The 27,840-nt window shown below is 42.0% G+C and overlaps 1 protein-coding gene across 1 annotated transcript in view; it reads right to left on the bottom strand.

The window, feature by feature from the left end:
* The window catches only part of LOC121276884 (EGF-like repeat and discoidin I-like domain-containing protein 3), a 318,995-nt gene that overhangs the window by 193,380 nt on the left and 97,775 nt on the right, over window positions 1-27,840 (bottom strand). The gene's annotated exons all lie outside the window — the stretch shown is intronic.

The following is a 27,840-nucleotide window of genomic DNA, read 5'->3' as shown; positions in this document are numbered from 1 at the left end:
TCTTTTGCGCATGGGACATGTTAATAAATCTGACTAAAACTTTATTAAACTTTTTAAAAACAGACATGAAATTTCATCCCGCCGGTGGATGAGGTTTCATGTTTTTTCAGAAGCCCGCTGGGGCTCCTGGCCTGCCCGCCAACCTTAAGGTTGGACAAGCAGGGTCTTTAATTGTTTTAATTGCCCTGTCAATGGCCTCATTTGGCCATTGACAGGTCGGAAGGCGGACAGCTGATTTCTCTGTCCACCCGCCTTCCTGAATATTTAAATGGGGCGGAACGATGTCGGGGGTTCCCCGACATCATCCCACGTCATTTTCGTGTCTGCGAACAGGCCCTACCCCCAACTTGCCGATGGAAAAACTCAGGCCATAGCCTCTCTATTTTTGTATTCAATTCCCCTCGCAATAAATGATAACATTCTATTAGCTTTCCTAATCACATGATGTACCTGCATACTAGCCTTTTGCAATTCATGCACTAAGATACCCAGATCCCTCTACATCTCAGAGCTCTGCTATCTCTCACCATTTAGATAATATGCTTTTCTTTTATTCTTCCTGTCAAAATGGACAATCTCACAATTTCCCACATTATATTCCATTTGTCAGATCTTTGCCCACTCACTTAACCTATATCTTTTTGTATCCTCCTTATGCTTTCCTCACAATTTACTTTCCTACCTATTTTTGTTCCATCACCAAATTTGGCAACCATCCCACCGTCCCTTCATCGAAATCATTTATAAATTGTAAACAGTGGAGGTCCCAGCACAGATCCCTGTGGCAAACCACTCATCACATCTTGCTGTTAGGAAATAGAGATAACTCAAGTAAGTTATATTTGTACTTGTGGGTGTTACGAATGAGTTTTAGCTTTAAACTTTAAGTTTGATTTGCACTCCTGTACCTCTGAGTTAAGAAAGGTCAAATGGAATTTTAGGCCTGAATCTTCTGGTCGATGTGCGGGGGCGGGCCCCTCTCACCGACACATAAAATGACGTGTGGTGATGTCAGGCATGCACCCCGATATCACCGTGCATCATTCTGATCCTCAGTTTGGCAGGCGCGCATTGGATTCGGCTGCATGCCCGCCAAACTATCAAAGGCCTATTAAGGCCATTAATTAACTAATTAAACTGATTCTCAGGACTGCCCATCCAACCATAAGGTTAGCGGGCAGGTGAAGAGCCCAGCGGCCTTCGCATTTTTCATGGAACCTCATCCACAGGTGGGATGAAGTTTCATGAGGGTTTTATAACTTTAATAAAATTTTTAATTAAAATGCATAGATATGTGTCAGTTCATGTGACACGGTCACATGAGGGGACATATCCGAATAATTACATTGCACCGACTTAGGAATTACATTGCACAGATTTCTTATAAGTACTTATCATTTCTGTATTCTCACGACAAAAGATTATATTCCCTATAAATGGAGGTGATGTCACAGAATTAACATTGTTCTAAGAGTAATATTGAACTAATTCAGTCATGAAGGACTATCAGAAAGACTATTTCCTATTTTGCAGTACAGAAAGTCTCTCATGTTCCTGTGCAGCCGTGAGAATTCTTATTATACCCTTGGGGAAGGCATAAATTATATACCCATAAACTATTAAATTGAACTGCAGCCAAAAAGGAAACCTAGTTGTTCAGGACTACTGTATTTACCAGCAGCATATTAAAACTTTACAGCTATGACGAATCGATATCAGTATAATAAGAACTCAGCGGATAAAATGGTAAAGCAAAGAGCTAAAGACTGCAGCTTTTTACACTCTGAGAACAGAACAAGCAGTAATTCAGTATACTTTAGTGCATATATTGGAATGAATGGGCAATAGCATTTTGAACAATTATAAATACATCTTTGTGGAAATTAACAATTCAAAAGAATAGAACAAACATGTCTAGACAACATCATCTGAATGAAATCATTGGAAACATTGCAGACATAGATGGGTGGAATCTTGTGCCTTCCCTCATAGTAAGTTTGGCGGCAGGGGTCATTTAATCTGACAGGAGGGTGGGACCTGGCCACATTTCTGCCTCTACCCTGATTAACTCCCTGACGGGGTTGCCGCCTGTCGACAAATGAGGCCCTTAAATGGGCAATTAATGCCCACCTAATGGCTCAACCTGCCGCCCCTGGTATTAACCTAGTGGTAGGCGGGGTCCTCACCACATGGGGAGCAGAGACAAGCTACCCCTTGCGTGCATGCTTGTGGACTCTGGTGGGATCCTTCATTCATAAGACCATAAGGCGTAGGAGCAAAATAGGCCATTCAGCCCATCGAGTCTGCTCTGCCATTCAATGAGCTCATGGCTGATCTGATAATCCTCAATTTCACTTTCCTGCCTTTTCCCCACGGCCCTTGATTCCTTTACCGATTGAAAATCAGTCCATCTCAGCCTTGGATATACTTAACGACTCCGATTCTACAGCCCTCTGCAGTAAAGAATTCCACAAATTCACTGCCTGCAGAAAGAAGAAATTCCTTCTCATCTCTGCATTAAATGGGTGACCCTTTACTCTGAGATTATTCCCTCTGGTTCGACATTCTCCCACAAGGGGAAGCACCCTGTCAGCATCTACCCTATTAAGCTCCCTAAAAATCTTAAGTGCTTCAATAAGGTTACTTCTCATTCTTTTAAGCTCCAAAATATACAGGCCCAACCTCTACTCAGAAGAAAATCCCTCCATACCCGGGATCAACCTAGTGAACCTTCTGAGGACTGCCTCCAATGCTAGTCTCTCTTTCCTTTGATCAGGGTTCCAAACCTGTTCACAGTATTCTAGGTGTGGTCTAACTAGTGCCTTGTATAGGTTTAACAAGACTTCCCTATTCTTGTACTTCATTCCCTTTGAAATAAGGGCCATCATTCCATTTGCCTTACCTATTACCTGCTGAACTTGTATATTAGCTTTTTGTGATTCATGCACAAGGACCCCCAAATCCCTCTGTGCTGCAGCTTTCTGCAGTCTTTCTCCATTTAAATAATATTCAGCTCCCCTATTCTTCCTGCCAAAGTGCATAACATCACATTTTTCCACATTATATTCCATCTGCCAAGTTTTTTCCCACTCACTTAACCTGTCTATATCCCTCTGTAGACTCTATGTCAGCCTCACCACTTGCCTTCCACCAGTTTTTGTGTCATCCACAAACTTGGCGATAGTGCATTCAGTTCCCTCATCCAAGTCATTAATATATATTGTAAATAATTGTGGCCCCAGCACTGATCCCTGTGGCATTCCGCTAGTTACAGGTTGCCATCCTGAAAATGCCCCCCTTATCCCAACCCTCTGTTAGCCAATCCTCTATCCATATTAATAAACAACCCCCAACACTATGGGCACTTACCTTATTAAGTACCTTATTATGTGTGGTACCTTATTATGTGCAGTACCTTATTTAACGCCTTTTGGAAATCCAAATATATTACATTTACTGGTTTCCCTTTATTGATTCTGTTTGTTACCTCCTCAAAGAATTCTTATAAATTTGTCAGGCATGTTTTCCCTTTCATGAAGCCATGCTTACTCTGCTCGATTATAATATGCATTTTTAAATGCTCTGCTGTTACATCTTTTATAATAGATTCCAACATTTCCCAGTGACGGATGTTAAGCTAACTAACGTATTGTTACCTGTTTTTTGCCTCCCTCCCTTTTTGAATAAGGATTTTACATTGGCAGTTTTCCAATCCTTTGGGACTTTTCCAGAATCTAAGAGTTCTTGGAAGATTACTACCAGTGTATACACTATCTCTGTAGCTACTTCCTTTAATACCCTAGGATGCAACCCATCAGGTCCAGAGGGCTCCTTGGCTTTTAGCCCCATTAATTTCCCTAGTAATTTTTCTCTAGTGATAGTTATCGTATTTATTCCACCACGACCCCCCTCCCACGCCCCCACCACTTCCGCCGCTTGATCATTTAGTATTTTTGGAATGCGATTAGTGTCTTTTACTGTGAAGACTGATGCAAAGTATTTATTCAACTCCTCTGCCATTTCCTGGTTCCCCATTATTATTTCCCCAGCCTCATTCCCTAAGAGGCCTATGTTCACTTTGATCTCTTTCTTTCTTTTTATATATTTGAAGAAGCTCTTACTGTCTGTTTTTTATACTACTTGCTAGTTTACCCTCAAAGTTTATTTTGTCACTCTTTATTAATTTTTGATCATCTTTTGTTGGTTTTTAAAACATTCCCAATCCTCTGGCTTACCACTACTCTTTGCCACAGTGCATATTTTTCTTTCAATATGATACTATCCTTAACTTCCTAAGTTAACCATGGTTGGTTTATCCCCTTCCTAGAATACTCCTCCTCTCTGGGATATATCTTTGTCATGAGTCATGAACTATTTTCTTAAAAGTCTGCGACTGTTCATCAACCGTCTTTTCTACTCAACCCCTTGCCCAGTCCACTCCAGCCAACTCTGCTCTCATTCCTTTGTAATTACCCTTATTTAAATTTAGCACAGTTGATTCCGATCCAAGTTTCTCACTCTCAAAGTGAATGCTAAATTCTCCCATGTTATGGTCACTGTTTCCTAGGGGATCTTTTACTCTGGGATCATTTATTAAACCTGCCTCATTACGCATCACCAGATCCAAAAAAGCCTGATCCCTGATTGGTTTCATAACATATTGTTCTAGGAAACAGCCCTGAATATGCTCTATGAATTCTTGCTTGTGGCTACCGCTACTAATTTGATTTTCCCAATCTACATGAAGACTTAAGTCACCCATGATTAATGTACTGCCTTATTTACATCCCCTTAATTTCTCATGCGCACAAAAGAGTGCACATCTCCCTGAGGCTAAGTGCTGCCTCAGGGAGATCGCTTACACTTTGAAAAATAGAAGAAAAAAATTCCCTAACATGTCCTATCTCATGTGACAATGTCACATGAGATGGGACATGTTCATAATTTACATAATAACTTTATTAAACTTTTTAAAACTTGACATGAAACCTCATCCCGCCGGTGGATGAGGTTTCATGTTTTTTCTATTTGCCGCTGGGGCTCCTGGCCTGCCCGCTAACCTTAAGGTTGGATAGACAGGTCCTTTAATTGTACAATTGATCCTGTCATTGGCCTCAATTGGCCATTGACAGGTCGACAGGCCCGCAGCTGATTTTGCTGCAGGGCCGCCTTCCTGAAAATTTAAATGGGCCAGGCTGACATTGGGGGTTCCACCTGATGTCATCCCATGTCATTTTACGTGTCAGTGAGCGGGCCCTGCCCCCTGTTCACCAACGGCAAAATTCTGCCCATGGAGTCATGGAGGTCTACAGCACAGAAAAGGCCCTTCGGGCCATTGAGTCTGCGCCGGTCAAACAATCACCTTACTATTCTAATCCCATTTTCCAGCACTATGCCCATAGCCTTGTATGCCATGTGCAAGTGCACATCCAAATGCTTCTTAAATGTTCTGAGGGTTTCTGCCTCTACCACCCTTTCAGGCAGTGAGTTCCAGATTCCCACCACTCTCTGGAAGAAAAAATTCTTCCCCACATCTCCTCTAAACCTCCTGCCCCTTATCTTAAATCTATGCCTCGAGTTATTGATCCCTCCACCAAGGGGAAAAGTTCCTTCCTGTCTACCCTATCTGTGCCCCTCATAATTTTATACATCTCAATCATGTCTCCCCCCAGCTTCTCTGCTCCAGGGGAAATAACCCCAGTCTATCCATTCTCTCCTCCTAACTAAAACTCTCCAGCCCAGGCAACATCCTGGTAAATCTCCTCTGCACTCTCCCTTGTGCAATCACATCTTTCCTATAATGCGGATTCCAGAACTGTATGCAATATTCTAGCTGTGGCCTAACCAGCGTTTTATACAGTCCCAGCATAACCTCCCTGCTCTTATTCTCTATGCTCGGCTAATAAAGGCAAGTGCCTCATATGCCTTCTTAACCACCTTTTCTACTTGTCCCGCTATCTTAAGGGACTGGTGGACATGTACACCAAGTTCTCTCTGATCCTTGGTACTTCCCAGGGTCCTACCATTCATCGTGTATTCCTCTGCCTTGTTTGTCCTGCCCAAGAGCATCACCTCATACTTATCTAGATTAAATTCCATTTGCCACTGATCAGCTCATCTGACCAGCCCGTCTTTAACTTTCTGTAATCTAAGGCTATCCTCCTCGCTATTTACCACCCCACCAATTTTCATGTCATCCACGAACTTACCGATCAACCCTCCTACATTCAAATCTAAATCCTTTATATATACCACAAACAGCAAGGGACCCAACACCGATCCCTGTGGAAACTCACTGGACACAGGCATCCAGTCACAAAAATACCCCTTGTCCATCACCCTCTGCTTCCTGCCACTCAGCCAATTCTGGATCCAATTTTCCAAATTGCCTTGGATCCCATGAGCTCTCACCTTTGTTATCAGTCTACCATGTGGGACCTTATCAAAATCCTTGCTGAAGTTCAAGTAGACTACTTCAAATGCATTGCCTGCATCTACACACGTGGTCACTTCTTCAAAAAATTCAAATTGGTCAGACATGACCTCCCCTTAACAAAACCATGCTGACTGTCCTTGATTAATCCCTGCCTCTCCAAGTGTAAATTAATTCTGTCCCTCACAATTGCTTCCAATAGTTTCCCCACCACTGAGGTTAGACTGACTGGCCTGTAGTTCACTGGTTTATCCCTTCCTCCCTTCTTGAATAACAGTACCACATTGGCTGTCCTCCAGTCCTCTGGCACCTTTCCTGTGGCCGGAGGTAGTTAAAATTATTGCCATATGTATATGTACTTAATGCTATCTCCTCCCTTGCCTCACTCAACAGCCAGGGATACATTTCATCCGGGCCTGGCAATTTATTTGCTTTTAAGCCTGTCATACCACTTAGAACCTCCTCCCTTTCTACACTAATTTCTTTAATTATATCACAGTTCTTCTGCCTAATTTCCTTACCCGTGTCATCCCCCTCACTTGTGAACACCGACACAAGGTATTCATTTAGAACCCTACCTACGTCTTCCAGCTCCACACACAAATTACCACTTTGGTCCTTAATTGGCCCTACTCTTTCACTGGTTATCATCCTACTTCTAATGTACTTGTAAAATAACTTTGGATTTTCCTTTATTTTCCCTGCCAATATTTTTTCATGCCCCCTTTCTCCTCTCCTAATTTCCATTTTAAGTTCCTCCCTACACATTCTATACTCCTCTAGGGCTTCCGCTCTTTTGAGCCCTTGGTATCTGCCATAAGTCTCCCTTTTTCTCTTTTTCTAATCCTGTAAATCCTTCAAAATCCAGGGTTCCCTGGATTTGTTGGTCCCACTCTTTGTCTTTACTAGAATATGTTGGCCCTGTACTCTCCCTATTTCCTTCTTGAATGAGTCCCACTGCTCTGATGCAGCTTTACCTAAAAATAGCTGCTCCCAGTCCAGTCTGGCTAAATCATATCTGATCTTATTAAAATCGGACTTCCCCCAATTTAGAACTCTGATTTTTGGCCCATCCTTGTCCTTTTACATAACAACCTTGAATCTAACGGAATTATGATGATTATCTGCAAAATGCTCTCCCACTGATACCTTTACCACTTGCCCAGCTTCATTCCCTAAAATTGAGTCCAGGACCACCCCCTCTCTTTTAGGACCTTCTACGTACTGGTTTAAAAAGCCCTCCTGGATGCATTTTAAGAATTCCGCTCCCTCTAAACCTATCACATTATGACTAACCTAGTTAATGTTGGGGAAGTTGAAATCCCCCACGATTACTACCCTATTATCTTTACACTTCTCTGAAATTTTCCTACATATCTGCTTATCTATTTCTCTCTGACTTTGTAAGCCTACATATGCCCTCTCCAGAACCCTCCCCCACTCCATTTAGTTTAAAGCCCTCTCTACAGCCCTAGTTATTCGATTCATTGGTCCTAGCAAGGTTCAAGTGAAGCACATCCTACTGGAACAGCTCCCTTCTACCCCAGAACTGGTGCCAATGCCCCATGAACTGAAACCCATTCCTCCCATACCAATCTTTGAGACATGCATTTAACTCATTGACTTTATTTACCCTATGCCAGTTTGCCCACGACTCAGGTTGTAATCCTGAGATTATTACTTTGTAGGTTCTGCTTTTCAGTTTAGCTCCTAACTGTTCAAGTTCTTTCACCAGAACCTCCTTTCTAGTCCTATCAATGTCATTGGTACGAACATGGACAACGACAACTGGGTCCCTCCCCTCGAACTCCAAGTTCCTCTCCAGCCCTGAGGAGATGTCCATCATCCTGGCACCAGGCAGGCAGCATTGCCTTCGGGACTCACACTCACTGCTGCAGAGAACAGTATCTATCCCTCTAAATATACTGTCCCCTACCACTAATACGTTCCTATTTCCTCCCCCCACTTGAATGGCTCCCTGTACCACAGTGCCATGATCAGTTCATTCATCCTCCCTGCATTCCTTGCTCTTGTCCACACAGTTTGTGAGAACCTTGTAACTATTGTACAATTGCATGGGCTGAGGCTCCTTGAACACTACCCCCTGGTAGTGTTCCCATAGCTGCCACTCTCCTGTCCCTGATCACAGACCAAATTAGAATGACCTAATCTGAGGGGTGTGACCGCCTCCTGTAGCAAAGTGTCCAGGTAACATCCCCCCCCTCCCTGATGCGGTGCAATGTCTGCAGCTCGGACTCCAGCTCCTCAACTCGGATCCAAAGTTCCTCGATCCGCAAATACTTACTACAGATGTGTTCACGCTGGATTGCCTTGGTATCATCACTATTGTATTTTATTTAATTTATTAATTAATTGCTCTAGTATCCCTGATTGAAGAATCCCCCGCTCTTTACACTTTTCTGTAATTTTTTTTTTACACCAGTTTCGATCTATTACTTAACAAGCTATTTTTAAGAAAAAGAGAGAGAAAAAAAAAACTAGAGACCTAAACACAAACTAATGATCTTAATATTACTTTAAAGACTAGAAATACTCACCAATCAAATGCTTTCTCTGCACTCGTGTCACTTTATGGTTCGTGAAGTCACTCGACCACTGGTCTCACATATGCTCTCCTCACTCTCCCTGCTCTTTTTAAAATGAACTCTCCTCGCTATCCCCACAATTTTTAAATTGAGCTCTTCTCACTCTCCCTGATCTTTTTTAAATGAAGTCTCCCTGCTCTTTTTAAATGAAGTCTCCCCACTCTTCCCACAATTAAAAGGCACTCAGTTTCTGATTGAGGGACCCAGCATTGGAAAGGGTGGGCCCACTAAGCCTCACACCCTTCTCTTGCTGCTGACTCCCTTCAACTCCTCTCCCCCATTACCCCCACCCTATGACACTCTTCCCACCTTAGTTCACCTGTGCATGGGTCCCTCCTCGATCCTAATCCTCGTTCAGATGGGTGTAGTACTGGAAGCAGCCACCGCCTCCCTGGAGGTGCTGCTGAGTATAGCAGAGCTGCTGACCAATTGGTGGGTGGGACTTCTGCCCCAGGATCCTTGATCCCAGAGAAAAGCCCACCAATGACACGATGCAGCGGGCCTGCTTGCAAAGGGATGATGTGGGGTGACCTGGCCTGACACGGCCTGACCTTGGAAGGGGGACAAAAAGCCAAATTCCCTAGGGTGACCATCTCCAGTTGAAGAAGATGTTATGGCCACAGCCAATGTCAATCGCCGAGCAAGCCAAATCCCAGAGGGAAACTTGCCTTACTGATTATAACTTTTTTTTGTATTTTGAAAATGAGGTGAAAGCTACTCATCCCAGAAGCATAAGATCCCGGTAACGCTTTTAGGATGTTTAAAATTAAAAGATTTATTAGCAAAAAGAAAAAAAACTTCAGCACACAAGATTGAATTACACAGTTAAACAGTCTTGCAAAACATCTCCCAAAAAAAGCCCCATTTGGTCAAATCACACAAGTAAACTATTTGGCAACAGCTCCAGCTTCAGGGGTATGGGGAGAAATGGGGGGTATGGTGTTGAAATAGAGGATCAGCAATAATCATATTGAATGGCAGAGCAGGCTTGAAGGACTGCATGACCTACTCCTGCCCCTATTTTCTATGTTTCGATGTTAATAGAATTTTAGCCAACACAATTCTGTAATATTACCCAAGGCAAAAACAGTTGCTACTTTAATAAAGCATACCACATGACTTCTCACTCTTTTCCACTCTGCTGTGGAAAAAAACCGAAACAAGTTCAGGAACAGACTGCTCTCTGAAAACAAAGACTTCTCTGACTTGAAACTCGATGGCTCCTTTAAATTCACAACTTTTCTCAGCACAGAGCTGGTCTCAGGACATTTGCCCCACATTGCCACCTCAACTCAACTGAACACCTTTCCTTAAATATACTTTTTCCTTTTAATCTTAGACACTATTGGTCTAAGCACCTCTTTGAACTCAATTTTCCAAAATATAAATTTCCAGTCTTCCTACTGCTTCCACTTTCAGATAAAATAAAATTTAATAACCCTCTCTTCTTTACGTATGAAACCTTTGTATGTTGTGAAAGTCCCTTGTCACTTCTAAACTACCTTTGAAACTTAACAGCTGAAAAGTCAAGTTCCTACTTATCTTATAATGCAAATTTCAAACCCAATCTTTTAACTTGTACATTCAACCTCACCATAGCCTTTCATTACAGATGCATGCATTTAGCTGTTTACCTTTTATTTCCCCGCTTTCACAGACAAGCTGTCTTTATTAACCTTCTCCCAGTTTAATCATAGAAACACACACACACACACACACACCAAGAAGATAAGGGATACTTAGGATGCTGGCCCCCCAAAAAAGGCCTGCAGAGACACAGGAATCTGGGACAAAATGCACTGGGCCTGACCTTGGAAGGGGGACAAAAAGCTGAATTGCCTGGTCATCCTGGTCTTGCCAGTTCTCCGACCAGCAGCCAAGACCCTGTCACCTCCACAAGATTCCACCCATCATCAAAACATTACATATTTACAGAACCTTAATACAGTGCGACAAAGCCTCAAAGAGAAGTTTTAATTTCCTACAAGACCCTGTTAAACAGATGCTGTCTGAACTTTGAATATCCATGACTTGCCCCATTTATTTCAACTAATGAATTCTCTTTAATTCAATAGTGTTTAGAAATGTTTGATAACCTATAGCTTTTCTCATTCTTCAATGTTCATATACAGTCAGAATCAGGCAACTTCATACACATCAACACCTGAGGACGCGATTTTCAATGATTTTCACCACACTCACAAAGCTACTCTTTTCATCATTCCTCAACACCCACTATCAACCTAGACATTTTAGTCAAGGGTTCATAGTGGCTAACCTTGACCTAACTGCAGTATTTGGTAGTCAGGCTTTTTTTTATATAACGTCATCAGTAACATGAACTTAGACATTCATTCTGAACCTGTGAGTCAACACAGAACACCAGTTGGCTATTTCATCATGCAGGGGTCATTCGTTTAGTGATCCCTGTCTTCCATCAACTCCCTGTCTGATTGGATGTCCAAAAGTGTCTTCAACAATCAAAATCCAAGAGTCCAGCACACGTAGTGGGAACTCAGAATTGGGTGTACTTCTATTCAGGGAGAACTTCGAGCAAATCCAGACTGTTATGCTGAGCCCTTTCTCTGCACTGGGACACACTTGATACCTCTGAATATTGTGTAACATCAGCAGGCAGCACAAATGAATGTCATTTGGAAGGATCCAGGATCAGTGGAAATGGTGAAACCTGGCAACCAGCAATGACTCGTGCCAAGAGTCAATCGAACAACAGGCTGATGGAACAACAACAACTTACATTTATATTGTGGCTTTAAGGTAGTAAAAGATCCAAAGATGTTTCACAGAAGCATTATCAAGTAAAATTTGATACCAAACCACATAAGAAGCTATTAGAGAAGATGGCCAAAAACTTGGTCAAGGAGATAGTTTTTAAGGATTATCTTAAAGGAGGAAAGAGAGGTAGAGAGGCAGAGTGTTTATGGAGATAATTCCAGAGCTTCAATCCTCAGCAGCTGAAGGCACAGCCACCAGTAGTGAAGTGACCAAAATGAGATACGTGCAAGATACCAGGTTTGGAGATACCATGGAAGATTTTAGAGATGGTGCAAGTTATAGAGTTAGGGAGGAGCAAGGTCATAGGGGGATTTAAAAATAAGGATAAGAATTTTAAAATTGAGGCATTGCTCAACTGGGAGTTAATACAGATCAGTGAGAACAGGGACTTGAGGTGAATGAAACTTGGTGCAAGTTAGAACACAGACAGAAGAGTTATTGATGATTCCTAGTTTATGACAGGTAGAATGTGGGTGGCCTGCCAGGAGTACATTTGAATAATCAAGTCTAGAGGTAGCAAAGACACAGAAGACGGTTTTGATAGCAGATGAGCTGAGAGGGGGCAGAATCAGGCAATCTTACAAAGGTGGGAGGAGGGCACCTTAGTGTTGGCAGGGATATGTAGTTGAAAACACAGGATGACGTTGGGAGTTCCCCCGACATCATCCTGCCCCCAATTAAATATTCAGGAAAGCGGGCGGACAGCGCGAACAGCTGTCCGCCTGCTGACCTGTCAATGGCCAATTGAGGCCATTGACAGGGTAGTTGAACCAATTAAAGGCCCTGCCCATCCAACCTTAAGGCTGGCGGGCAGGCCAGGAGCCCCATTGGGCTCCTGAGAAAACATGAAACCTCATCCACTGGCAGGATGAGGTTTCATGTTTGTTTTAAAAAAGTTTAATAAAGTTTTTGTGCTTTTTATTAACATGTCCCATCTCGTGTCACATTGTCACATGAGGGGGATATGTTAATAATTTTTTTACTTTTCTATTTTTGAAGTTTACAAATCTTTCACCAATCTCCCTGGGACAGCACTTAGTCTCAGGGAGATGTGCGCTCTTTCGTGCATACCCGCACTCTGACAGTTGGGGAAACCCTCCCACCCCCGCACAGGAAGCACATAGCTAGGTGGGCCTTAATTGGCCCGCCCAATTAAAATGGCGGCGGGGCCCGTTTCAGCGACAGCAATCGGCTGCCCGCCTGCTGCTGAGCTGGTGAGGCCCACCCACCCATCAAGGGTAAAATTCTGCCTAATGTGTGCAGATTAGACCAGGTAACAGCTGGTCTGAACTTGGTTGATTTGTTTGGCTAGCCAGTATACCCCTTGGAGCGGTAAGGTAACCCTTTAGAAATGGTGCCGGGACACCTTTGGGAGAGGTAAGGCACCATTTGTGAGAAGTAAGGCATCCTTTGGGATTATAAAAATAAACATGATTATGTGTAAAAAGTGCATAAACTCATTGGAACTGTCAAAGCTGTCAAAGAACTGTCAAGCTAACAAAGAACTTTCAAAACTGTCAAATGACAGTCAAAGCTGTCAAAGAACTGTAAAGCTATTAAAAACTGTCAAAGCTGTCAATGAAATGTCAAAACTCATAGGGGGAGATTTTCCCCTCGTCAGGTGGGCACAGCAGGTGGGATTGGCCCCAACCACAATTTCACATTGGCTGGCTAACTGACGGCCAGCCAGTGTAAATCATACACTGAAAAACTCAGTGCTGCCTGGGACTGGGGCAGTGGGGGGCGGGGGTGGTGGGGGGGGGTGTGGATGGGGGGAGGGGGGGAGGTGAGGGGCACCAGTGTGGAAGTCAGCGCATGCACGTGAGTTCGCTCAGTGAAAGCTCCCTGAAGGCACAGAGCTGTCTCAGGGAGCTGAAGATTTCTAACATAAAAAATAAAGATTTTTAAAATTTAGGTAAACATGTCCCATCATGTGACTCTGTCACATGAGCAGGGACATGTTAAAAATGAGATTTTAAAATTGTTATTATATTTTTAATTAACATTGGAAAACTCATCCTGCCCGTGGATGATTTTCCTCAAATGTCCAAAGGCCATTTGGCATTTTTGCCCGCTTGACCAACTGTAAGGTAGGACAGGCAGGGAAAAATTCACTTCAACTAATTTATTAACGCGCATAACAGCCCTCTTAATTGTCAGCGGGCATCTGCCGACCAAAATATCACATGCTATTCCACGCTCATGTGTGTTGGGCACACGCCCACAACTGTCAAAACTCATAGGAACTGTCAAAACTATCAATGAATTTAATTCTCTGAGCTTTAAATTTAAAAATAGTCAGGAGTTCAAAAAATATCAGTGCTTGATATTTCCATCTGTCCATTGACAAAAGCCTGTCGGCTCTCATTATAGGATTTGTGTTGCAATGACTAATTTTACAAACTAACATTATCACAGTGCGTTACCTGTTAAGTGATCAGTTTGGTTGACAGCTCCAAGTAGTTATAAAATTGAAATGTTTCTGTTCATAAGAGATCAGTTGAAGAAATTTCTATGTATTGAATTTTTTCATCAGAGTGTTTTTTTGAATAGGGATGTCATCAATAGACACATAACTTTATTTTACATCAGCATGGCTTCTGAGGTTTGCCTATGGTAGATACTAGGTGAGCTAGAATGAAGGGGGTAAGGGAAAAGGGTGGTGGGTGGGGACATGGGCTGGCATGAATTGCTGCTAAGTTGGCAAAGGAGCTGTAAAGGGCAACGGGGATGTGGGGGGGGCACAAGCTGGTATGAGGTGCCATGGGGATGAATAGAGGGGACTGAGGTGGCATAGGTTGGCTTGGATGGAGCATGGGGAGTGTAAGGGAAGTGAGAAAGGTTGAAGGGTAAGGGCTGGAGGGCTGTTTTTTCATTTCAATCTTTTAAAAAAATTAAATATAACAAAGTGCCGGGCCACAGAGGCAGCCTCTATACTTGTTCTGTGGGGTGGCAGGCCTGACTTCTAATCCAGCCCATTCCCCCCGGAATGAAAATCAGAGCTGCGTGCTGCTATTTTTAAAGATCAGTCTTGCAGAGCTGAGAATTCTCCCCTCTTTAGCCATGTGGCCCGGGAGCAAAAATGTGGGCTCAAGTTTACAAACAGTCGGATACAGCCTGGGGTTGCCAGGAAGAAGGCTGAAATTGATGGCTAGGGAATGGAAAGAAAATTGTTGTGAAGAATTGTTAGACAAAAGCTTTAAAGCCTGATGTCAATGAACAATTAGCAAAAAACTGTGATAAACAATCAAGATCAGGATAGCAAGTTAACTGGACCAACAATCAGTCCAGCTGTCGAAAAGGAGGAGAAAACAAATCCAGAAGAGGACTTGGCTAAATTCAGAATTTTTACACAGGCACAAATTTAACTCCATAAAGATGACAGGTCTATTTGCATATAAAGATTGATGAACGAAGATGAATAAAGTGAGGTTGAAAACTCTCTTCTACAATTGTAGATCTGACTTTCATCTCAATCAGCCATCATACTTATATTCATACAAGAGCAAAATACTGTGGATTCTGAAGACCTGAAATTAAAGAAATGCTGAAAATACTCAGCAGGTCTAGAAAATCTGTGGACAGAGAAATGGGGTGAACAGGCTGGATTTAATGCAGCCTGTCACGGTGGGAAACATAGCAGCTGGGCCCACTTCTTCGTGAGAGAGGCCCCACATCCATCTCCAGGCAGTGGCAAACCCTCCCCCAATTAATTCAGATGTCGAAAGGGACTGACATGGGATTTCCAGCCACTGGCAGCGGGATGTCAATTCAGCCGTGTCCGATTGAGAGGCCCAGCATCAGGCAGGAGCGATTGGCCGCTGATCGCCACCACCTCTCCTTGCCTCTGATCTCCCTCCCCACCTCCCGCAACCCCACCCCGTGATTCCCATCCTGAGTTCACTCATGTTTGGTCTGGAATCCTACGATGATCCTGGGCCTAGGATTATGACAGTGCTGCCTGCAGTCACCACTCTTGCTGGCGGCATGAAGTTCTGCTGGCCTCTGATTGGCCCGCAGCTCACAGCAGGCCAGGGACCTCGATCACAGAGAAGACCCGACAGTGACCATTTAAGTGTTGAAAGTCACTTGATTCTGTTCAGCCTCACTGATACCTGTTCTCTGAACAGTGAGCAGGAACCCCATCAGGCTGACAGAATTCCCGATGTTTCAGGTCGATGATACTTCAACAGGACTGAAACATTGGGCTAAATTTCTAGGCCTCAGTAGGGGTGAGCGGGCACGTAAATTCACGCTGTGTGCCAGCATGCTGATTCTCCTCATCTTCATCCTGCCTCTGGACCATTTTCCTGGAGTCAGAATTGTGATGGGGAGGTGGGGGCACCATGTGCTGCAAGCAGCATGTAGCCATTTGAGCCACTTAAAGGCCCATCAAAGTTTATTTTCAGAGGCCAACTGTTATTGTCCAGTTGGCCTTCATGCCTTCCAAGGCATCGTGGAAGACTATGACTGTCTGGAGGCAGCCAACCAGCAAATGACCAGTGGACCAGGGCTCCAGGCAATCCTAGAGGCCCTTTCAACATTCCTGGCTTCAGTCGCACACTGCCTTGTGGAGAGGTTTCCCTCAACAACCAACCCCATACACCTTCCCCCATCCCAACAATGGTGGTCTGAGGGGACTTTTATTTTAAAGTTAAAAAAGTTGGAGACAGGGCACCTCCGCCTTTTATGCCAGCTCTCTCACTTACTGGAAAAGGCGTCCTCTTGTTTCTTCAGTACTTGGGGGCCTACTTTTGGCTCTTCAGCTTCGAAAGCCCATCCACCATCTTTAATTGGACAGTGCACATGTCCTCTAACCACTAATTGGGCAATTCAAGGAAACTCAAAGCCAGATGACTGTTCATCATTGAAAATGGGTTTCTGATCCCAATTTGACTATGAGGGCAAGATTCCAAAGCCATGGGGAAAATCCTAGCCTCTAATGCTTGCTCTCTACAAAGATACTGCTTGATCTGCTGAGTATTTCCAGATTTTCTGTTTTTATGCTTGTATTTACACCTTTTTCTTCACAAATAAGAATTTATTTCATAAAACCCCACATGAAAATGTACATAAAATTGTATCAAGTTAAGGTAAGATATCAAGCTAACCTCAAATCTATAATCATCATATTCTTTCAAAGTTCAAAAAATAAAGTTTTATAATCTTTAATTTTTGTCTTTAATATCATATTTTATCAGCAGATATTTTGGAGCTCTTCAGTCTTTTCTACTTTGGGGTAAAAAGACGGTTGCATATGTCTTTTGGAATACCTCTAGATCGTGAGGGATTTCAGGAAAGACTTCATAAGGCACTTGGACTTCTGGAAGGAGCTACTGTCATGGCACATGACATTTTACTCCACAGTACAGGTGAACAGGAGCATGATCAGGAACTGGAAATCCAGTTGAAATGATGCAAATAGTATATCACCATATTTGAAGTTTAAGAATGGGAAGTGAAATATTTTACATTTAAAGTTCTTCAAATAGTTGTTTGGTAGTACAGAACTTGATGTATTGTTGAAAAAAGAGACACATTGAAGCTTTCTGTCTTGCACTCATCAGGGCATTTTGCAAAAATACCAACATAAAGGGAAAACAACAATTTATACTGCGTGAGAAGAGAATGCTGATTGGTTGGCAAGTGGACACTGATTGGTAGAGGCATTGTCAAGGAGAATGCACCAGTGATGGTGACTGACAGTTAACTCCCAAGCATTGTTTGAAATTTAAACCAGGCATTATCCTGAGGAATGAGTCAGCGAATGGCTGTCACTCACTTTGTTTAGCTGTAACAGACACAATGTGTGTACATGTTCTTTCTGTCTGCATTTGCATGTACTGGAAGCTATTTATATATTAATACACAGGGCAGACAGAAAGAACTTGGGGCCCAAAGCTAACATGAAGGAAAGCAGTCACAAAATATAAGGCATTAATAAACTTGCAGAATATACATGTGATTGGCAGATGAACTTCAACATAGATAAAAGTAAAGGGGCACATTTTGGCCAGAAGAATGAGGAGGCAACAAGCTCTGGGAAGTCAGTGTCTAAATAATGCAGAGGGGTAAAGGTATCTGGGGTTACAGGTACGTAAATCACTAAAAGTAGCAACACAGGTTAATAAAGTGATAAAAGCAGAAAGGTGCATCAAATGGCTAATGAGAATAATGTTACAGCATTTAGATTTCAGCTTTGGCTAGTGCCAGAAGACTCCCCAAGAAATTGGGCTCAGGCTCCGCCTTATGTGAACATACAAATTAGGAGCAGAGTAGGCCTCTCGGCCCTGCAAGCCTGCTCCGCCATTCAAAAAGAATGTGGCTGATCTGATTGTTACTACAGTTAAAAGGAGGAGATGATGTGGAGAGCTTAGGGTGGGAATTCCTAAGTGTGGGGCCTAGGTGAACGGAGACCACCGGTCAATGTTAGGGGTAGGGGGAATACAGAGCAGGAGGAACATAGATAACATAGATTTCTGAATAGGCTACAGGGTGGGAGGAGTTTTCAAACTATTGCCTACCCTAATAACCTTTCACCCCCTCGCTTATCAAGAATCTATCAACCTCTGACTTAAAAATATTCAAAGGCTCTGCTACCACTGCCATTTGAGGAAAAGAGTTCCAAAGCTTCATGACCCCCTGAGAGAAAAACCTTCTCCTCATCTCTGTCTTAAATGGGTAACCCCTTTTTTTAAAACAGTGATCGCTAGTTCTAGATTCTCCCATAAGAGGAAACATTTTTTCCACAACCACCATGCTAAGACCCCTCAGGATCTTATATTTTTCAATCAAGTCGCCTCTTACTCTTCCTTACAACATCTATCTTTGCAAACTCCTCCCGCCCTGTAGCCTATTCAGAAATCTATGTTATCTATGTTCCTCCGGCTCTGTATACCCCCTACCCCTACCATTGACCAGTGGTCTCCGTTCATCTAGGTCCCACACTTAAGAATTCCCACCCTAAACCCTCCACATCATCACCTCCTTTTAACTCACCTCCTTGATCAGGCCTTACACAGTAGTGCATGGTGCATACAAACAGAAGCAGACCATTCGGCCCAACAAATCTCTGCTGGCGTTTATATTCAACGCTAGTTTACTCCTATACCATCTACCTCATCTCATTTTTCAATTTTTTTTAATGTCCTTTTCTCTCATGTACTAATCAAGTTTCCTTTTGAAAGTATCTAAGCTATTTGCCTCAACCGCTCCCTGCGGTAGCGAGTTCCACATTCTAACCACTTACTGAGTCAAGAATTTTCTCCTTATTTTCCTATTGGATCTATTATTACATTTCTTTCTATGGATTGGCATCCATTATTTGCTGATTATGCCCCTGGGAAGCACCCTGGGGCTTATTGCATGTTAAAGGCCTCACATAAGTGCCACATATCTTCACACTTGCGTTAAAAGTACGCAAAATATTGCCAGTTATGCAACCAGCATCTTTTGTGTGGGAGCAATGTTTGGAGCACACATCATAATTCTAGCCCACCATAAGCACATAACAAAATAAGCCACATCAAAAATTTGAACTGATCATTAAAAACTTCCTATATACACAGATCAGGCATTTTTTCAAACCAATCTGTTTTTTCTGGAGTCAAATATAACTGCTCATGGTTAGCTTCTATTAAAAAATATGCATTTTTTTGCAAAATAGCGATTTGTGTTTTGCAATAAATTACATGCCTCACTTATTTAAAATATATTTACAAAAACAAAACTAACTATTCAAACAGCCATTTTGTGGTGTTTTGACGAACGATACAAAAAATCCATAATTTGAATGCCTTGTGGGAAATGCTTGTTTAAAGTTAAGTCAGGTGTTAATAGTATTCTACACCTTGAGTGTTTCAATTAGTCATAAGCCTCCGAATGGCTGCCATCCAATGTTCATGAATTAGCATTTAACTCCACACTTTTCATTTATTATCCCAGAAAATTTCATGAAGGTAATGCATCTCTTTTAAAGAATGTGTACTGGGCTAATTTGGAACCAGATATACATAATTCATTTTTGGTAAACAGGCTGAATTTTTTGTTTATTTATAATCAATGAATAGAAATCCTAGCCCAACATTCTTCAAGAAAGATCCCATTCAATTAGCTTCCCTATTCATCAGCTCAAAAGGACCATTCTCTCTTGGATGCCCTTTTATACTCTTCCATCACTCCAACTTCTGACTGCCCTTCCCTGGTCCAGTTCTCTCTTTCCCCGACTACCTTTTCTCTGAGACATTAATCCACATATATTTCTTCTAATCTAGTACGCTATATCCCTACTCTCAGCACAAACCACTCTACTTTGAGACCATTAAACATAAATTATGTGATTGGTTTATCCTGAATGAGTTTAGAGGCCAAAGATTATGTTCTGTATCCCATTAGATTCCAACTGATTTCCCTCCATTTTGTGATTTTTGCCAGTTTCACTGAGCTGTTTTATGCTCCTTTTGTAGTTGGTTGACCAAGATTGTTGTATAAGGGTCTGGCACATATAGGGTTAATGTGGGATTCAGTACACTACTGCCCACACAGTGATGTAAGAAGGCACATGACCCAGACCTAGGGGTCAGTCTGGTGCTGAGCAGAGACATGTGTAGACCTAAGCTTGGAGCCAGCTCTTAGCTTGTAGCCTTTCCTGCATACGTGTAAATGGTCCTAGAAGTTAATAAAGACTTAAATTTGACCTACGGAAGACTGGAGGCTTATTTAAGGCATGCTGAACTGTAAGCAACACCCTACAACATGGTGGCAGTGAGGGGATGAAAACCCAGAATCTCACTAAAATGCAGAACCAACCGGAATGCTGGAAGACTGAGAAAAAAATCAACACAGCATTCTGGCCTGAAAAGAAGCCCCTAAAGGAGCAGAGGCACAGAAGAAAACGTGTCAGAAAAAGCTCCAGAGAAAGGCCTGGAAGCCGAAGACAGAGATTTAAACTTCCTTACTGCAACAGACCACTCCACTGAATTGCCTTTGGAAGAATAGCTTCAGAGTGCAGAGTCAACGCAACCTGCAAGGGTGAGCAATATCTTTTAAAATTCCAGGCTGCAGCACGTCCTGAGAACTCTTTAAAGTAATTCAGTGTCAGAAGTACCATTTGAAAGAAACCCATCACTAAAACCTGATCCCTGAGTTGGAGCCTGAACATATGGCATCCAAGCCCATCTGAAAGAAGAAAGAATTAATTAAATATTTGGGGAACATCACAACTGTCCCAGCTCAGTAAAAATCAAGCAGATGCTCCAATTCAGCAGACTCTTGAGTCTAAAAAATAAAACACTGAACAAAAAGTCTGCTGGCAGCCTATCCAGGCAGCCATTGTTTTGTTTTGTCAAGAAGAGCACCATCGCCATTGTGTGGAGCCCACCAGAACCAACAGGTGCAGGACATCCCTTTATTTCTGAGTGAACAGCGGCACGATCTTGAAATTCAGAAAACTGCAACAAGGGTCCACAGCCAGCTCCATTGATTAAAAAAAGTTTTAAAAACTGAAGGCAGAGAAAAAAAAGGCATTCAAATGGAATTCAAAAGCTTAGAGGAATAAATTGCTGGCCAACAGCATTAGTTTTGAAGGTTCTACAGAGAGAGTACATTTAAAACAGGCAACTATAGGCCAGTTAGCTTGATGTCTGTCAAGGGGACAGTGTTAGAAATCATTAAAGAGGTTATACCTGGGCACTTAGGAAAAACTCAAGGTAATCAGGAATAGTCAGCATGGTTTTATGAAAGGGAAATTATGTTTAACCAATTTATTAGGGTTCTTTGAAGGAGTGACATGTGTGGTGGATAGAGGGGAGCCTGTAGAAGTACTGTACTTGGATTTCAGAAAGCATTTGAAAATATGTCACATCAAAGGTTATTGTGTAAAGTAAAAGCTCAAGGTGTAATGGACAGAAGATTGGCTGGCTAGCAGAAAACAGAGAGTTTGCTTAAATGGGTCTTTTTCTGATTGGCAGGATGTGACAAGTGGAGTCCCACAGGGATCAGTGCTGGGGCCTCAACTTTTTACAATTCACATCAATGACTTAAATGAGGGGAGCGAAGGCATGGCAGCTAAATTTTCAGACAACACAGAGATAGGTCGGAAAGTATGTTGTGAAGAAGATATAGGAGTTTGCAGATGGATATAGATAAATTGATTGAGTCAGCAAAAATCTGACAGATGAAGTGTAATGTGGGAAAATGTGAAGTTGTTCAATTTGGCAGACAGAATAAAAAAGCAGAGTATTACTTAAATGGAGAATGACTGCAGAATTCTGAGGTGCAGAGGGATCTAGGTGTTCTAGTGCGCAAGTCACAAAAAGTTAGTATGCAGGTACAGCAAGTAATTAAGAAGACTAATGGAATGTTATCCTTTATGAGAGGAATTGAACATAAAAAAAAGGATGTTATGCTTCAGTTATACTGGCATTGGTGAGACCACATCTCAAATACTTTGTGCAGTTTTGGTCTCCTTATTTAAGGAAGGATGTAAGTACATTAGAGGCAGTTCAGAAGAGATTTATTAGATTGATACATAAAATGGATAGAATGGGTATCTTATGAGGATAAGTTGGACAGGCTGGGCTTGTTTTCACTGGAGTTTAGAAGAGTGAGGGGTGACTTGATTGAAATATATAAGATCCCAAATGGTCTTGGAAAGGTGGATGTGGAAAGAATGTTTCCTCTTGTGGGTGAGTTCAGAACTAGGGGGCACTGTTTTAAAGTTAGAGATTGCCCTTATAGGACAGAGATGGGGAGAATTTTTTTCCCTCAGAGGGTTGTGTGACTTAGGAACTCTCTGTCTCAATAGGGGGTGGAAGCAGGGTCAGTGAATATTTTTAAGGCAGAGTAGATAGATTTTTATTAGGCAAGGGAATCGAAGATTATTGGGGGTAGATGGGAACATGGAGCTCGAAACACAAAGAGATCAGCTATGATCTTATTCATGGCGGAGCAGGCTTGAGGGGCTAAATGGCCTACTTCTGCTCCTATTTTGTATGTTCGTAAAAAAAAAGCCCACATTAGTACAACGGGAGTCTGCTGAAACCCAACAACTGCAGAAAGAAGAGCAGAGAGAAAAAAACATTACTGCACAGCCATTCATAAAATAGCAACATTTAATGCTGTAACTGCAAAAGATATTAAGTAGCCATTGGTCAAAAATCTAACTTACCAGATCAGTTTGGACTTATCCAAGGGCCAAACCTAATGGGAACTGTGGCATCCTTGAGAAGAGAATTGTTAAATTACAGGAGTACATTGGGTCTCAGTAAAAAAAATCAGAAGAAGTCCAGATTAATACCTTTTTATACAGGTTTGGTGAATTTGCAGATGAAGTAATCTTAATTCTTGGCATTGATGAATCCTCAACCAGCCTTAAGGAACTGATAACAGCCTTTGACAATTGTTTTAATCTTCAAGTTGAAAAGCATGCAGAGCTTAAAAAGAGGGATAGGAAACCCCCAGCAAAGCGACAAAAGGGACAAAGACAGTACCCAAACAAACCACACAAGGGCACCTGAGAGGTAGGAACTTTCCAGAAGTCCCAAAGATATACCTTTTTGGAGACCACAACACATTTCCAGCTGGCAGTGAACAACCAGGACAAAGCCCTTCTACAGGCAGAGCAAGATGAAGCAAAAGTAAAACCAAAAATGTTCATATCAAAGCTGAACTGAAAGATTTGAAACACAAGACTCAAGCTGAGTATTCATCTCTGAAAACGCATGATAAGCTGAAGTCTTCAATGAACCAAACTGTTCAAGATCTGAACAAACAAATCTCTGAGGCATCAGAAAGGTAACAGGAGGAAATAATAACAATCAGTTCCCCTGTTGGTAAATCAAAGTGGAAGTTGGGAAAATTCAACCAGCTGTAAAGCCAGGCACAATAGAAGGCAGAAACAAAAAGGTTGCGGCCTTGAAAGACTCTATGTAGAACCGATAAGTGCTCCTGGAAAAACATGAGGAGTTAAAAAAATAAGTTAGATGCTATTTTAGAAAAAGCTTTGTTGGAACTGTCAGCAGTGAAAAAGGCAATACGCTGAAACGCAGAGTGCGAAGCCAAGAGCTGAACAAGAAAATAAACAGTTGAAAGGACAGTTAACTGTCCTTCAAGATCAAATTCAAAAACAGTGCAGAACCCTTCAGCAACTTGAAAGAATAAAGACTACCTTGAACAGCAGGATGGTGGAACAACAGAACAAACTCAATGAGGCACTGTTAAGTTACAAGAAAACTCAAGACCAAGTAATTGAGCTTTGCAATGAAAAGGAAAACCTACTGAAGGATCTTCACATGCCTCAATGATCCCTCAGGTCAGAGTTTGTTCCTCTGGAAAATTGCAAAGTGAAACAAAATGAATTTAATGCCACTCTGAAGGAATTGAAGCAGCTGTTGGCAGAGAAGACTCAAGAATGTTTTGCACTCCAGGAGGAAGAGGTACAAGGAAGAGACTGCAGCTCTGAAGGAAACAGTTGCACACTTGGAAGGAACCTTGGAAAAACATGACATTTCCAAAGAGGTATACAAATAGGTGGAAATCAAGAACATAGAATGGCAAGCAAAGGTAGAAGTTCTCACAAGAGAGCATGAGGTGTTTCAAAAACAATTGGCAGAAATGCAATTACAGGATGTGAACTTAAAGGATAGCATGGAGGAATTATATTCTGCTAAAGAAAAATTGATCAGTGTAGAGAATCAACTTTTACACATGAAAGAGTTTGATAAGGAAAAATGAGAGCTGGTGAGAACACTGGAATGTCACTCACAGGAAGTAGAACACTTGAAAGAGGACTTGAAACGCTTAAATGATTAACTTGTACCAACAAATTCAACAAAGAGAGATCTTCAATTAATACTTGATGAACTTCAAGTATCAGATGTCTCTACTAAACATTCTGAAAAATACCTGAACAGGAGAAGGAATTGCTGAAGAATCAGAACAGTTGCTTAAATGCAGAATTAATAACCAAAACTGATTAAATTGTTGAACTCCAATCCAACCTGAACAACATCATGGATATGAGGCATAGTGTGGAAATGCAAGCCCAGAATTTGAAAGCAGAGAAGGAGGATTCTAAGAAATATATTGAGGATCTAACAACTGAACTGAAAGAGTCTACACAGCTGTCAGTGACCAGTCAATAAACATTCTGAACAGAACTGAATGCCTATGTGAAGTTGTCAAACTTATATAAGAATTCCACAGATAACTCTGAGACAAAGATAAATAAACTTACCAAAATAGTTGCAGGGCAAAGTTGTCCATTCTCGATAGAGGTCCCTGAAAACCCTCAATGGTCAGCCCAGCCAACCACTCAGGAGGTAACCACGACACCTCCAGTGGAAGAGGTATAAGAGGGTGATCAGCAGTCTGAGGAGCCTCTACCTCTAACCCCAGCAACGATACACCAGGTCAACAGTGCAACTATTGTGCATATGATGTAACCCCAGTCAGCATGCCAAAGCCACAAGAGATGCTGGAACCTGGTGGCAGCCTTTCATGGCCGACAATGTAAAGCAGAGGTGAGCATACCACTTAACCTTATTCTCCTCACAGGAAGACCCTTCCTTAGCCACAGAGGACATCGAGTCAACCCACACAATGACAGAAGAAGAGAAAGGGCAGGATTTTCTGGCCCCATCTGCCGCCGGGATTGTCTGGTCCTGCGGCAAGTCAATGGGCTTTCGGCTGGGCTGCCAAATCTCCTGCAGTGGGTCCCGCCGTGATGGGGATGGAAAATCCCGGCCAAAGAAGTGACAAGGAGACAAGCACAATGTTCATCCACCCTGCAAGAAATGAATTAGAGTAGCAGCAACTACTGATCAGCATAATAGCCGAACCAACCAAATGCATTTCAATGAGAAGGAATGGAAGAAAAGAATGAAAGAAACTCAGATGCTAGTTCAACATCCAAATCAACAGGGAAAACCAGCAATGACAGAGCATATCACGCTTCCAACAGGATTGCAAAAAAGATATGGAAGGGTTACAAGGCCTCCAGACTGCCTGAAATGTTAAATTCAAGGACTTGAAGGGGGGGGTGGGATTGTGATAATGTAGTGATAGTGATAATGAAGTATTAGTGATAACATAGTAATAGCAATGTCAATATGGGTGTGATAACGATGTAAAACACGAAGTAAACTATTATAGCTCTAAATACATTTTATAAAGACTTGGGGGAGGTGTAGTATAAGGGTATATCACAAATAGGCTCAATGTGGAACTGAGCACAGTACGGCCCTCACAGTGATGTTTGAAGGCACGTGACCCAAACCCAGGGTCAGTGTGGTGTTGAGCAGAGACATGCGTAGATCTAAGCATGGAGACAGCTCCGAGCTTGTACCCTTTACTGTGCATGTTTAAGTAGTTCTAGTAGCTAATAAAGGCTTACAGCTAACCTACGGAAGACTACTTAGACTTCGTTAAGACACACCGATCAGTAAACAACGCCCCACAACAGAGATGATCTTTGCAAACATCCAGCAGTTTTTCATTTTTTTGGCTTTCAAAAGTTTGCTCACATTCCAATACATTTAAACTTGGCTCTATCTTTTTCACTTTTCAGGTGCTTAAAGAACTGCTATGTAGTTCAAGTGATTTTCATTTTCGTTTGATATTTTAGGATGATCGACACATGGAAACTACATTACAGGGCCTGAACAAGTAAAATAATTGTCATAATATAATAATCTGCAACTGAATTAATTACACCTTTCTAATAAAACACAATACAATGTCTTTCGATGTTCCAGCAATAAATAGATATCTTTAGATGTAATCTCCTTAGCAATTCGATATTCAACATTTCCCTAATAATGCAGTGAAATCTGTAAATTATGAATACTTAAGGTACTGAGGTACTGGCATCAATTGTCCTTTTGTTGCAGGTGTCCTCATTTTCAAAATGGTTATTGTATTTACTGGGAACCTGTTAGCTCAATTGGCTAGATGGCTAGTGTTTAGATGGTTCTAAATAAGACCAACAGCACAGGTTCAATTCCTATTCAAACTCAAGGTAGACTTGGGACCTGCCCCCTTGCCTGCCCGATACTTGAAGTAGAATGGTACCCTCAAGCTGAATAACCAATTCTCTCTCTCTCTCTCCTTCTGATGCCTACAGTCTCTTGTGAACTATGGCTAATTATCAACCTATCTATTGTATTTACTGTCAGCTGCTGTAGGAGGATTCAAACCCAGGTATCAGCAGGCACATCAGTGAAAGTGGGGAACCAAATCCTAGATACCAGTAAGGAAAAGAACTGTGGGAAATTCAAACACCAGATACTGGGTGGGGGGGGGGGGATCCAAACCCTGGATTGGGGGAGAGAAACCTGGCATGGGTAACCATTCATTGGTCATTATGATCTTCAGACTCATACCAAATATGCACTTTGAACATTTGAAGCGTGACAAGTATTTAGGGACTTGGTACGCACAGGGCTGTCTTTAGTTTATAATTTGCAAGTGTCCGTGGTTTCAAAGTGGCACTTGCATCTTTTACAATGTAATTTATTTGGGTCTCTCAATAAGTGTCATTTTTGTGCAAGTGTGTTTTTTGTGAGTGCCCATTTATGCAGCTTTCACTGAATGTGCACTAGTAACAACTTCATCTCAGCTGCCTGATTTTATTAGTACAGGAAAAATAGACACACATTTCAAATATATATATATTGAATACATAGGTCAATATGGAAACAGAGTTGATTTCTAACATGTACACACCATTACTTGCTAAATCCTATCTATTACACTCATGCTCCTTCTAGCTGGCTGCTGTGTAAGGCTAAGGATATGAGCTGAGGCAATACACCAAAGTTAGAATCTATCCCAAACGAACTTAGTGTTACAGGCTGAACTCATGGTGGAGGAAGCTTCTCTTCCAAATTCCTTAAATGCACCCAAGGGAGGACTCAACCAAAGGAATAAATACTGGTTTGATCAACTTGAAAGAATAAAGTCTGTGCAGGTTCTTTAAGGAGAGGGGAAACAACATGGAAGCCATAC

This window comes from Carcharodon carcharias, chromosome 4 (assembly GCF_017639515.1).
Source record: "Carcharodon carcharias isolate sCarCar2 chromosome 4, sCarCar2.pri, whole genome shotgun sequence".
Taxonomy (NCBI): Eukaryota; Metazoa; Chordata; class Chondrichthyes; order Lamniformes; family Lamnidae; genus Carcharodon; species Carcharodon carcharias.
Note: the sequence above shows the minus strand (reverse complement) of the source record. Positions and strands in the feature narration are given on the sequence as shown.